The sequence below is a fragment of the Heloderma suspectum genome, chromosome 2, assembly GCF_057233095.1.
Source record: "Heloderma suspectum isolate Gila_16-S chromosome 2, 16-S_ref, whole genome shotgun sequence".
NCBI lineage: Eukaryota > Metazoa > Chordata > Lepidosauria > Squamata > Helodermatidae > Heloderma > Heloderma suspectum.
In genome coordinates this window covers 403,031,311-403,045,093 of record NC_139459.1, presented here as the reverse complement: position 1 = coordinate 403,045,093, position 13,783 = coordinate 403,031,311, and positions in this window count along the sequence as shown.

The window sequence follows — 13,783 nt, the reverse complement described above, 5'->3', positions numbered from 1 at the left end:
TTCAGGAGGCAGCAACGAAATCCATCCCAAAGAAAACGAAAAGCAAGAAAGCCAAGTGGCTGTCTGATGAGGCTTTACAAGTAGCTGAGGAAAGAAGGGAAGTGAAAAGCAAGGGAGAAAGGGGAAGATCTATCCAACTGAATGCAGAGTTCCAGAGAATAGCAAGGAGAGACAAGAAGGCCTTCTTAAATGAACAATGCAAAGAAATCGAGGAAAACAACAGAATGGGAATGACTAGAGATCTCTTCAAGAAAATTGGAGATCTCAAGGGAACATTTTGTGCAAAGACGGGCATGATAAAGGACAAAGAAGGCAGGGACCTAACAGAAGCAGATGAGATTAAAACGAGGTGGAAAGAATACACAGAAGAACTATACAGGAAAGATCTGAATGTCCCTGATAGCCATGATAGTGCGGTCACTGAACTTGAGCCGGACATCCTAGAGAGTGAAGTCAAGTGGGCCTTAGGAAGCATTAGTAACAACAAAGCTAGCTGAGATGGCAGTATTCCAGCTGAGCTATTTAAAATCCTAAAAGATGATGCTGTTAAAGTGCTGCATTCAATATGCCAACACATTTGGAACACTCAACAATGGCCGCAAGACTGGAAAAGTTCAGTTTACATTCCAATTCCAAAGAAGGGCAATGCCAAAGAGTGTTCAAACTACCGTACAATTGCGCTCATTTCACATGCCAGCAAGGTGATGCTCAAAATCCTACAAGCTAGGCTTCAGCAGTATGAGAACCGAGAACTACCAGAAGTACAAGCTGGGTTTCGAAGAGGCAGAGGAAGTAGAGATCAAATCGCCAACGTTCGCTGGATCATGGAGAAAGCAAGAGAATTCCAGAAAAACATCTATTTCTGCTTCATTGACTACGCTAAAGCCTTTGATTGTGTGGATCACAACAAACTGTGGCAAATTATTAAAGTGATGGGAGTACCAGACCACCTTACCTGTCTCCTGAGAAACCTGTACGAGGGTCAAGAAGCAACAGTAAGAACCAGACATGGAACAACTGATTGGTTCAAAATTGGGAAAGGAGTACGACAAGGCTGCATATTGTCGCCCTGCTTATTTAACTTATATGCAGAGTACATCATGAGAAACGCCGGGTTGGATGAATCAGAGGTCGGAATTAAGATTTCTGGGAGAATTATCAATAACCTCCGATATGCAGATGATACCACCCTAATGGCAGAAAGCGAAGAGGATCTCAAGAGCCTCTTGTTGAGGGTGAAAGAGGAGAGTGCCAAAGCTGGTTTGAAACTCAACATTAAAAAAACTAAGATCATGGCATCTGGCATCCTTGGGAGGAAAGCGATGGCAAACCTAGACAACATAGGAAGAAGCAGAGACATCACCTTGCTGACAAAGGTCCGTCTAATCAAAGCTATGGTTTTCCCAGTAGTAATGTATGGTTGTGAGAGCTGGACTATAAGGAAGGCTGAGCGCCGAAGAATTGATGCTTTCGAACTGTGGTGCTGGAGAAGACTCTTACAAGTCCCCTGGACTGCAAGGAGGTCAAATCAGTCCATCCTAAAGGAAATCAACCCTGAGTGCTCATTGGAAGGACAGATACTGAAGCTCCAATATTTTGGCCACCTAATGTGAAGAGAAAACTCTCTGGAAAAAGCCCTGAAGCTGGGAAAGACTGAAGGCAAAAGGCGAAGGGGACGGCAGAGGATGAGATGCCTAGATAGCATCACCGATGCAATGAATATGGACTTGAGCACACTCCGGGAGACAGCACAGGACAGGAAGGCCTGGCGTGCTATGGTCCATGGGGTCACGAAGAGTCGGACATGACTGAACGACTGAACAACAACAACAACAAATGCTTACTCAGAAATAAGTCCCGAGTTGTGAGCATGATACTGCAGGCTTAATACAGTGCCTACCCAGTTGTGTCTAAGGAATTGACTACCCTTCCTGCTCAGTCCTATGCGTGTTTTGTCATTTGTGGGTTTTTGTTGTTTTTGCATGAACTCTAGCTTCAGTGGTGAGGGAAAGGCACTTAGTACATGCTCAGAGGTGCTCCATAACTTAGCCCTAGTTTTGAAAACAGGCTCATTGGCTGAATCCTGGTGAAGTCTTGGCACACATGAACTCATGGGGAGGAAGATGCAATGAGAGCTTGTGCATAACAAGGAGGAGGTAGAGGGGAGTTGTACAAAACAAGATGTCTGTTTTGATGAAGAGTTGCTGGAGGATAGTAGGATGAGGAGGGATGGTTGCATGGAGGGGGATAGAATTGGTAGCGGGAGAATGTCAGTGCCCAATGCTGAAAGAAAAAACATTCTGCACATGCTCCCTATTTAAGAACATAAGAAGAGCCATGCTGCATCAGACCAAGGTCCATCTAGTCCAGCATTCTGTTCACAGAGTGGCCAGCCAGATGCCCACGGGAAACCCACAAGCAGGACATGAGTGCAACAGCACCTTCCCACTCATGTTCCCCTGCTGCTAACATTGGTGAAATGTAAATAAATTTGAGTGATTCTAAATTTGCATGCACGTATCCTTCAGGAACTTTGCAGGTTGCTTGCCCGGGGGACAGCTCTCACGAACTGTGCATTTCCATACAAATTTACCCAAAAATATTGGGGAAGGGGTGAATGGAAAGGAAAGCAAATCCCTCCCTCCCCCAAATTGGAGAACTCCCCTTCCACATGAACCGCTGCTAGGGATGGCAGAGAATTTCTCCCCGAAACTTCGGGGGGCCGAGCGCCAACGTGTTCAGCCCCCCGAACAAGTTTCGGGGAGAAATTCTCCACACACACCCGCCCCCCGCACCCCCCCCGGGATGGGACTTACCTTTGCCGAATGTCCCTCCTGGTGGCGGGTCCGGCCGGCGGTTCGGCGGGTGTTCGTGCGGAGCGGGAGCGGCAGCCGGTCTTTCGACCGGCTGCCGCCGCCGCCATTCCAATCAAAGAAAAAAAAAAACGCCCCCTGATAGGCTACGTGACGATTAACGTAGCCTATCACGGCTAGATTTGCAAAGTCAGCCATGATAGGCTACGTCAATCGTCACGTAGCCTATCATGGGTGACTTAAAAAAAAAAAAAGCATGTACGGATAATGGCAGCCCCCATACGGAGCTGCCATTCCCATTCCTTATTTGGTCACTGTAGTCTACGTAAATCTTTACATAGACTACGGCAAAAATAAGGGCAATGCTATTTGCGTTGCCCTTATTTTCGCCGTAGTCTACATAAAGATTTACGTAGACTACAGCGACCAAATAAGGAACGCGAATGGCGGCTCCCTATGGGGGCCGCCATTTGCGTACGTGCTTTTTTTTTTTTAAAGTCACCCGTGATAGGCTACGTGATGATTAACGTAGCCTATCACAGCTGACTTTGCAGATCTAGCGGTGATAGGCTACGTTAATCATCACGTAGCCTATCACGGGGGCGTTTAAAAAAAAAACACAAAATACTTTTGAGTTCGCGGCCGGGCGAGGCGAGGCGCTTCCTCCCCGGCCTGAATTTCGGCCGGGCGAGGCGGGAAGCCTCACCCCCAGCCTGAATTTCGGCCGGGCAAGGCGATAAGCCTCCCCCCCCGGCCTGAACTTCACGGGGGGAGCAGCGAAGCGCCTCCCCCCCACCGCGAACAAGATTCGAGGACAGGTAAGTGACTTTCGTCCACCCCTAACTGCTGCTCCTGTCATTCTGAAGCTTTGCTGATTTCTTACGTAGGGACAACTCTAGGCTGACTGTAATTTTCAGAACAATGTTCCACAAGGAAAATAGGGAGATCAGTATGTCCTCTTTTGGAGACCTCAAAAACCCTTGTGGTTTTCATTCTGAACTTTGGCAGACACGATCTTCTCTGATGGGGCAATGAATCCTGAAATTTTTATCCACTTCTTCCAAGTAATAAAAAGTTATTGGCAGGTCCCTTTAAAAGAAAATGAAAATATAAACTCTGAACCTATTTTTCTGACATTGGGCAGGTGTAATCCCCTTCTGAGGGCTACTGTGCCTGGAGTTTTCATCCAGTTTTGATCAAGAGAAAAAGGTACAGTTTTTTTCTAGTTTCCCATGGTGGTCAACAGCATAAGGACTCATGTTTCCAAACATTGACTCAGGTTTGGTGCTGAGCTGAAGTGGTCTGACTACAAATTGGTCCCAGGCCAACAGAAGCTGGATGTTTTCCAATACGCTGAATTGGGTGTCTGACCACACCCTTCATATGTATGTATGTATGTAATGTATGTAATCTCTACACACAAGCATATATATATATATATATATATATATATATATATATATTGGAGGTGTGCTTAGACAGACAGACAGACAAATCTGAGCTGAAGTGGTCTGACTACCAATTGGCTGCTGAATTGGATGTTGGACCATACACTTCTTATGTATGTATTTAGCTATGTATGTAATCTCTGCACAAACGCAAGCACACCACACACACACACACACATATGCACTTAGACATAGATAGATAGATAGATAGATAGATAGATATGAAAATTGTGTTATGGGCCTGTGGTGTCCCACAGGTAAAGGCCAGCCCAAGCTCACCTGTCCCCCCCGGCCCATGTCAAGAGTGTGGAGCGGCATCTGTGAGCTGTGGCAAACATTTTTTCTCCAGCCGAATGGAGAGTTCAGGAAATTGTAGAGGTGATGCAACTTCCTCCACACATAATTATCAAAATCATAGTGGTTTATTCTTCTTTCTGCAAAACCTCAAGGGACTCTTTTTTTCAATTCTCCCCTTCGAGTCCACTGAGGTAAACATCAGAATACCGAGCAACACGAAGCGGCATCTTGCACAGGCCTCCTGAGCCACGGAGAGCTTGGCTGAGCTTGAGGTCAGGTGAGGAGGGCTCTGCAGCTGTGTGGAGCTGATCTGCTCCCACCCCCTCCAGATGTGAACCCTCTCCTCCCTGGGCTCCATCTCTATTGGGGAAGCCACTGACACCTCCGGCTTGCAAGAAGACTTTGCCTTCCTCGCATTCTACATCCAGTTAGCTCAGAGGAGCTGGCAGGAGGATGGAGGCTGCGCCAGGCATACTGAGAACGAGAACGCTGCTGCTCTCGCTTCTGCTGCTGCCCCAGGCCACCTGCGGGATGCTCCGGCCCAGATGCCCCTTGACTTTAGAAAGGGATAAATTGGCCCCACTGAACCACTACAGGCCAGGGGACCTCGTAATTGGCGCAGTCATCTATGCCACGGGAGTTCTCTTTCTGCCATCCCCGCTCGACAAGCCTCCGTCTACCAGGATTCACACGTAAGTCATTCTGTGTGTGAGCTGGAGGGACGGCGGAGAATTTCTCCATGAATCTTGGGGAGGCCGAATGCCAACGCATTCGGCCCCCCAAAATTGGTGGTGAAATTCTCCGCCACCCCCCCGCCACCCCCCCAGGATGGGACTTACCTCCCTCGAATGTCCCTCTTGGCGGCGGGTCCCGGAGGCGGTTCGGCGGCGGTTCGGCGGGGATGGGGGCAGTGGCTGGTCTTCCGACAGGCTGCTGCTGCCGCCATTACAAAGTGAATTTAAAAAAAAAACCAAACACCCGTGATAGCTACATAACGATTTACGTAGCCTATCACGGCTAGATTTCCAAAGTCAGCTGTGATAGGCTACGTAAATCATTACGTAGCCTATCACGGGTGACTTTGAAAAAAAAAAAGCGCATATGCAAATGGCGGCGCCCATGGGCGCCGCCATTAGCGTTCCTTATTGGGGCCTGGGTAGTCTACGTAAAGATTTATGTAGACTACGGCGAAAAGCGTTGCCCTTATTTTCGCCGTAGTCTACGTAAATCTTTACGTAGACTACCCAGGCCCCAATAAGGAACGCTAATGGCGGCGCCCATTGCATATGCGCTTTTTTTTTTCTTCAAAGTCACCCGTGATAGGCTACGTAACTATTTACGTAGCCTATCACGGCTGACTTTGGAAATCTAGCCGTGATAGGCTACGTAAATCGTTACGTAGCCTATCACGGGTGTGTGGGTTTTTTAAAAAAAAAACACTTTTGTATTTCGCGGCCGGGGAGACAGGGCGCTTCTCCCCGGCATGAAATTCGGCAGGGCGAGGCGGGGCACCTCCCCCCCCCGGCCTGAATTTCGGCCAGGCGAGGTGGGAACTTTGGGGGGAGAACCAAAGTGCCTCCCTCCCACCGCGAAGCAAGCTGCGGGACCAGGTAAGTGACTTTCGTACATCCCTAGCTGGAGGGGAGCTGCTACTAATTTCATGAGCTCCACTCATCCCGAATGGCCCAGGACTGCATGTGTTTGTGAGAGGCGGTGGAGAGACTTTCCTGGATGTGCAGTTCAAGATAACAACAGTGGGCTACATACCAGGGTTGTTGTGAGTGACACCACCCCCTCTTTTAACAGCACACAGTACATTATGTGCGCAGGAAGTGCCTTGGAATCATTGAACTAACTATGAACATGGTAATAAAAACAGGGATAACATGAGGCTAAGGATAAAAATAGCCTTGCAGATATGATGTGCTTTCATTACCTTAAAGCACTGGATAAAAGCTAAGAATTGTAGAGCTGCAGTAAAATTAACCTCCCCGATCGACGTGGGGCAGTGTCATTGAATTCGTCGTGGTCTCAGTCTTCTACTTGCTGTTGTCCTTGCTTTTACCTGTCCTGAATCTCCCACCATTCAGCTTCATAGGATGACACCGGGTTCTAATATTTTGAGAGAGGGAGAAAAATGTCTCCCTATCCACATTCTCCGCACCAGGCATTATTCTGTACTAGGGGTGGACGAAAGTCACTTACCTTTTCTCGCAGCTTGTTCGCGGTGGGGGGGGAGCGCTTCGCTGCTCCCCCCGCGAAGTTCAGGCTGGGGGGGGAGGCTTCCTGCCTTGCCCGGCCGAAATTCAGGCCGGGGGGGAGGCTTCCCGCCTCGCCTGGCCGCAAACGCGAAAGTTAAAAAAAAAAAACGCCCCCTGATAGGCTACGTGACGATTCACGTAGCCTATCACGGCTAGATCTGCAAAGTCAGCCAAGATAGGCTACGTTAATCGTCATGTAGCCTATCACGGGTGACTGAAAAAAAATAAAAAATAAAAGCACGTACGCGAATGGCGGCCCCCATAGGGAGCCGCCATTCGCGTTCCTTATTTAGTTGCTGTAGTCTACGTTAATGTTTACGTAGACTACGGCGAAAATAAGGGCAACGCAAATAGCGTTGCCCTTATTTTCGCCGTAGTCTACGTAAACATTTGCGTAGACTACAGCGACCAAATAAGGAACGGAAATGGTGGCTCCCTATGGGGGCCGCCATTATCCGTACACACTTTTTTTTTTTTTAAGTCACCCGTGATAGGCTACGTGACGATTCACGTAGCCTATCACGGCTGACTTTGCAAATCTAGCCGTGATAGGCTACGTGAATTGTCACGTAGCCTATCAGGGGACTTTTTTTTTTTTTTTCTTTTTTTGCAATGGCGGCGGCGGCAGCCGGTCGAAAGACCGGCTGCCGCTCCCGCCGCACTCGAACACCCGACGAACCGCCAGCCGGACCCGCCGCCGGGAGGGACATTCAGGGAAGGTAAGTCCTGTCCCGGGTGGGGGCGGGGGGCAGGGGGGGCGGAGGATTTCTCCCCAAAACTTGTTTGGGGGGCCGAACACGTTGGCGCTCAGCCCCCCGAAGTTTCGGGGAGAAATTCTCCGCCATCCCTATTCTGTACATCTCATGTCTCCCCTGACCCTCCCTTTTTCCAAGCTAAACAATCCCACCCGCTGTAACCTTCTCTCATAGGGGAGATGCTCCAGCCCCTTGGTTGTTTTCTTTCTGCCCTTTTTCCAGCTTTACACTATCTGTTTTGTAGTGTGGTGACCAGAACTGTACACAGTATTTGAGGTGTGGTCACACCATAGATTTGTATAAGGGCAGTCTGATATTGGCAGTTTTATTCTCAGCTCCTTTCCTGATTATGGCGAACGTGGAGTTTGTCTTTTTCAGAGTAGCGACACACTGGGTTCATAAGCTGTCCACCACAACCCCAAGGTCTCTTCCTTGGTCAGTCACCACTAGCTCACATCCCATCAACTTATCACCAATATTTGCCTCAGTTCCACAGACCCCTTTCCTGAAAACATCAGTTCAGGCACAGGTAGCTGTCTAATATCTTCTGTAGTGAAGGCAGATGAAAGTAATTCAATCAGCTTCTCCGCAGTCTCCTCATCCTCCCTTAGTACTCCTTTAACTCCATTGTCATGTGACGGCCCAACTGCCTCCCTAGCTGGTTTCCTGCTTCTGATACACTTAAAGAATTCTCTGTTGTTGGCCTCGATGTTGTTAGGCATGTGCTCCTCAAAAATGCTTTCTTTGCATCTCTTATCATCTGCTCGTATCCCCTTTGTGCAAATTTGTGCTTCCTTTTCTTTCCCTCATTTGGGCAAGACTTCCATTTTCGGAAGGAAGCTCTCTTTTTTCTAATAGCTTCCTTGACACTGGTTGTCAACCATGCCATTTGGTGCCCCCTTTCCTAACCTGTGCTGTACATTTTAGCTGGGCTTCTATTATTGTGGTTTTGAGTAACCTCTGAGCATTTTGAAGGGATTTGATCCTCTTGTCTTGTAGCAGAACATGCATTGTACTGTGTGGGATTGATAAGAATTTATTGTGTTTTGTAGATGGAACTAGTTCCGTGTGTATGTTGTGAGATAACTGTGAGCAATGGAATGTATTCTAGTTGGAAATGAAGGAAGGCTTTCATGAGGGGGTCGGTCAAATATTGGAAGCAGCACGCTGCTTAGCTTAGGAGGGATTCCTTCATCTTGGTGTTACTGGTATCAATGGCAGGCCTGGCTACACTGGGGACATGGGGAATCGTGGTAAGACCAGGTCTGAAACTAAGGATGAAGTCATCGACTTCATAGTGGTTATGAAAGACCAGGGTTTGATACTTTGGGGAGAGAGACGCTGGGAGAACGGGAAACCCACCATATGTGTTTAGGCTGGCTGCACCCGCCATGCCTTCCAAATACGATACTTCGATATGGATTGTTAGATTGAGAGGAACCTAGGTTTTACGGTGTTAACACTATGCTTGCTATTATTTCAGTATACTTTTAGTGATTATAAATTGCATGTATTTCGGGATTGTTGTGATCTGCCTTATCATAAAGAAAGCTTGTCATTCTCTTACAATGTTTGAGCAATATAGTCATAAATACATTCTTTGGTACCATATTTGTATTGTCTGGCCTGAGAGAGGTTTCAGGGACGACTACCCAAACATTAATTCTTGAAGCCCAAAACTCAGGGTAAAGATCTGCAAATCTGTCACTGAGTGGGGTCTCCCCGTAAAGACATTGTTGTCTCTCTTGATCTGGGGAGGCTCAGACACACCCGTTCTAGTTTGGGAAACAAGACAGTCAGATGGAGTGAGAAGAAGTTACTCGTCTCCATCTCCCCCTTTCAACACCCTGATTACCAGTTCCCTCAGTTTAGAAAAGTTTCCTCTTTTGAAGTCAAATGTGACTGTGTTGGACTTCCTGGGCAGTTTTCCACTGAAATATACATTAAATCTGATAGCACTGAAATATACATTAAATCTGATAATCAAAGTTTCCTCTTTTGAAGTTGGACTTCCTGGGCAATTTTCCACTGAAATATACATTAAATCTGCTAGCACTGTGATCAGTATTTCCTGCTGGTTTGACAACATTTACATCTCGTACTAGGTCCTGGGAGACACAATTTAGGATTAAATTTATTCTTATTTATATATTCATTCATTCATTCATTCATTCATTCATTTACAATATTTATATACCGCTCCACATCAGAAGATTTCGGAACAGTGATCAACACCGTAATAGAATAAAACAGCAGGTGAAAAGACTTAAAACATTCATACATTTATATCCCACCTTTCACCCCTCATGGAACTCAAGCTGATTATATGTGCTTCCCAGGTAGTCTCCCCTCCGAATACAGACCTCTTGAGCAACTTCAGCAAAGTGGCTGCTTCATGTGCCTTCAGACTCTGCCCTGGGACCAGAAATGCAGGGTCACCTCCCCCCTGGTTGGTTCCATGACCAACTGTTCCAGGGCACAGTCATTTAGGGCATTGGGAAAACTAACCTCTTTGTCCTGACTGGAACATGCATTTATCCAGTCAACGTGGGGGGAATTGAAGTCACCCATTCGAACAACATTTCCTCGTTTGGGGCCTCCCTGATTCTGTTTTCCATCTGAAGATCACCCTGAGCATTCTGGTGTGGGGGACAACAGCACGTTCCTAGCACTAAATTAGTTTTGATGTCCAGTTTTATCCCCCACAGTACTTCCGTGGATCCCTTTCAGGTTTCCTAGTCTGCGCGACACTATGCCCTCTTTGACGTACAGGGCAACACCTCCCCCACCACACCCTTCCCTCTGCTTCCTGTGGAGGTTACATCCAGAGATGACCGCATCCCCCTGTGTCTCTCTGTTCCACCAGGTTTCCATAATGCCCACTATATCCAGGTTTAGGGATGTCAGAGAATTCCGCCACGGATCTCAGGGAGGCTGAATGCCAGCACATTCGGCCCCCCAAAATCGGTGGCAGAACGGTCTGCCCCCCCCACCCCCTTGGGACGGGACTTACCTTGGGTGGATCTTCCTGGCAGCTCTGGTGGCGGTTCGGCGGCAGTTCGGCGGTGGCGGCAGCGGCGGTACGGCGGTGGCGGCAGCGGCAGCCGCCGCCATTTCCAATTAAAAAAAAAAACCAAACGTGATAAGCTACATAAAGATTTACGTAGCCTATCATGGCTAGATTTTTTTAAAAAAACACCGTGATACGCTATGTAAATGTTTACGTAGCCTATCACGGCTGACTTAAAAAAAAAAAAAAATGCGTGTACGCAAACAACTTGAGGGCTGTGGGAGGCTGCCTAAGAGGAACATCCCATAATTTAAGAAATCTTCCCAATCTGTTGACCTGTCGCAATTTCTTTCTCGATTCCAAGGGTTGCACACATGCCTAATTCAAGCACTGGGCTGTACTTCTGCTCTGGGGTTTTGTTTTGAAATAGATCCTGGATCTTCATCTTCGGCAAAGGCTCCTCCCCCTTTTCCTGGCTGCCTCTACACAACCAAAGCACAAAGTGGGGACAGGGGGTTTGTACGTCTGGTTTGGGCTCTGGAAGATGGGTAGCTAAGGATGGTGGAGAATTTAGCCACGGATTTCAGTGAGGCCAAATGCACTGACCCCCCCAAATCTGTGGCAGAATGGCCTGACCCCCCGCCCCCCCGTGGATTCCCCCCAGGACAAGGCTTACCTGGGACGGATGTTCCGGACGGCGGTGGCCCGGCGGCGGCTCCGGCGGGGGCTGGTCTTTCGACCGGCTGCCGCGGCCACCATTTGCATGCTGGTCTTTGCCATGATAGGCTATTTAAGTATTTACGTGGCCTAACAAGACAGGGCAAAAAAATCAATCAAACGTCGTACGCAAATGGCAGTGGCTACGGCAGCTGCCATTTGTGTTCCCTATTTTTTGCCATTGTAGACTACGTAAATATTTACGTAGACTACAACAGCAAAAAATAGGGAACACAAATGACGGCCGCCGTAGCTGCCGCCATTTGCGTACACTGTTTGTTTTTTTTGCCCTGCCATGATAGGCTACGTAAATACTTACATAGCCTATCACGGCAGCCTGGCTGGATGCAAATGGCAGCTGCTACGGTGGCCACCATTTGTGTCTGTAGCAGCCCGTCTGTGGCCAGAAGTCCGGAGCACAGCCGGCTGGGCAGGATTCCGGGGGGAGGGATGGAGCGCCTCCCCCCCCACCACGATTCAATTCCACAAAACGGTGCGTGACTTTCGTACATCCCTACTGGTAGCATGAGGAAAGTTCTGGAAATGTAACCCAGAGATATTTGCTTCGGTGTAAAAGAAGCAACAACGGAATGTTTTTGTCTCATTGCAGACAGGATGACAATGTGACACTCTTTTTTTACCAGAAAAGGAGACACAGAGTACTGGAAGATTCTGCCCTTCTTGTTGGCCACCCAGGAGATCAACCAGAGTCCCAGACTCTTACCCAACATAACCCTGGGCTACGACATCCATGACAACTATTTCGATGTAAGAATGACTTCGGATGCCTTGCTAGACCTGATCTCTCCTGGGCAGGGAAATGTTCCCAACTACAGCTGTGGAAGAAGGCATCACCCATTGGCTGTTCTGGAAGGTTCTGACTCTGACATCTCCATCCAGATTTCAACCATGCTGGGCATCTACAAAATCCCTCAGGTGCAGACGGGGGAGTTATTTACAGGTTGAGTCTAACTCTACTTGGGCTTCTCTCCAAAGAAATCAAAATGTTCTCCAGAGAATGTCAATGAGAGCTTCCCCCACCCATGAAAATTGGGGAACTGGATCCACAGTGGGGTGCAGAGTGATAGGGCTCCCGTCCCCTCATTGGGTCTGAAAGTGTATTGTGGGCACACAGGGTATTTGTGAAAGAAAAATCCTGCATTCAAGGGACTGTCATGTAATTAATGTCATGTGTGGCTTGTTCCTCATTAATGCTTTCAACTCAGAAAAGAAGGAGGCAGCCAGAGAAAACAGTGAGGGGGTGGGTAAACTTCTTTGCATCTCCTGGACACCCCTGAAAATCAGGCTTGTTCCTATTCCAGGTTCCAGTTCTTGGCCACATTCAAAACTGCTGGGAAAGTGGGATGAGCTGTTGGGAACTTGCTTCCCTTATGGACACTCAGGAGATGCTCCGTAGCTTCGGGTATCTTCTCTTTTCACTGTTCTGTCATCCTGCAGCCTGAATATCTTATTCACCAAAAAATTCTGACTATTTGTTCCACTGGTATGAAAGATGGCACAGATATTTCCAGTTCATTGGTGTAATCTGACCCGCTTTCAGAATTATCTAATGAAGAATTGAAATTTGGTTGTGAAGCAAAACAAACCACCCGCCTCTGCCTTTCTTTTCCAGATTAGTTATGCTTTTGTTTCTCATGCTGTGAGTGATAAAGCTCAGTTCCCTTTCTTCTACCGGATGATGCCTAAGGAAGGAAGCCAGTACCCAGGGATTGCCAAACTGCTCCTGCATTTTAGATGGATGTTGATCGGTCTCGTTGCTCCGGACACCAACAACGGAGAGAGATGCATGAGGGCCTTGACCCCCGAACTCATCAGGGACGGTGTTTGTGTTGCTTTCTCACAAAGCATCTCAGGACTGAGTACAAATGAAATGGACATCCATCAGGCTTCATTCCACCACTGGAGACAAGTCAATGTCTTTGTTTATTGTGCAGAGACTAGATATTTCTTGCTTGGACTAAATGTTATGCAACTGCATGTTGAAATATTGATGAAACCCATTGTAGGGAAAGTCTGGGTCACAACGGCCTTGTGGGACTTTGCCTTGGAGTTGTCATATAATGGTGCTTCACTCCAACGTATCCTTGGTCTATTTTCCTTCACTCTCCAGCAAAATAAAAGGTCAAAATATGATGGCTTTTCACACTTTCGCTTTATTCTCAAGCAGTTTGTGAAGAAAGCATTTAATTGTGCCTATTCAAAGCATGCATTGTCCATGAAAGGCTGGACAAGATGCAGAGAGAATGAGAAACTGGAGACCCTTCCAGAAGAGGTTGCGGAAAGAACCCTGTCTCTTGACAGCTATATCATTTACAACACTGTCCATGCTGTGGCCCGTGCCTTGGATGCTGCTTTTTTGTCCAGATCCAAGAGGAGAGTGGCGGAAGATGGAGACAGGCTGGACGTCCAAAGGCTGCAGCCATGGCAGGTATGCCCTTTCCCATCACCAGTATCCCTCCTG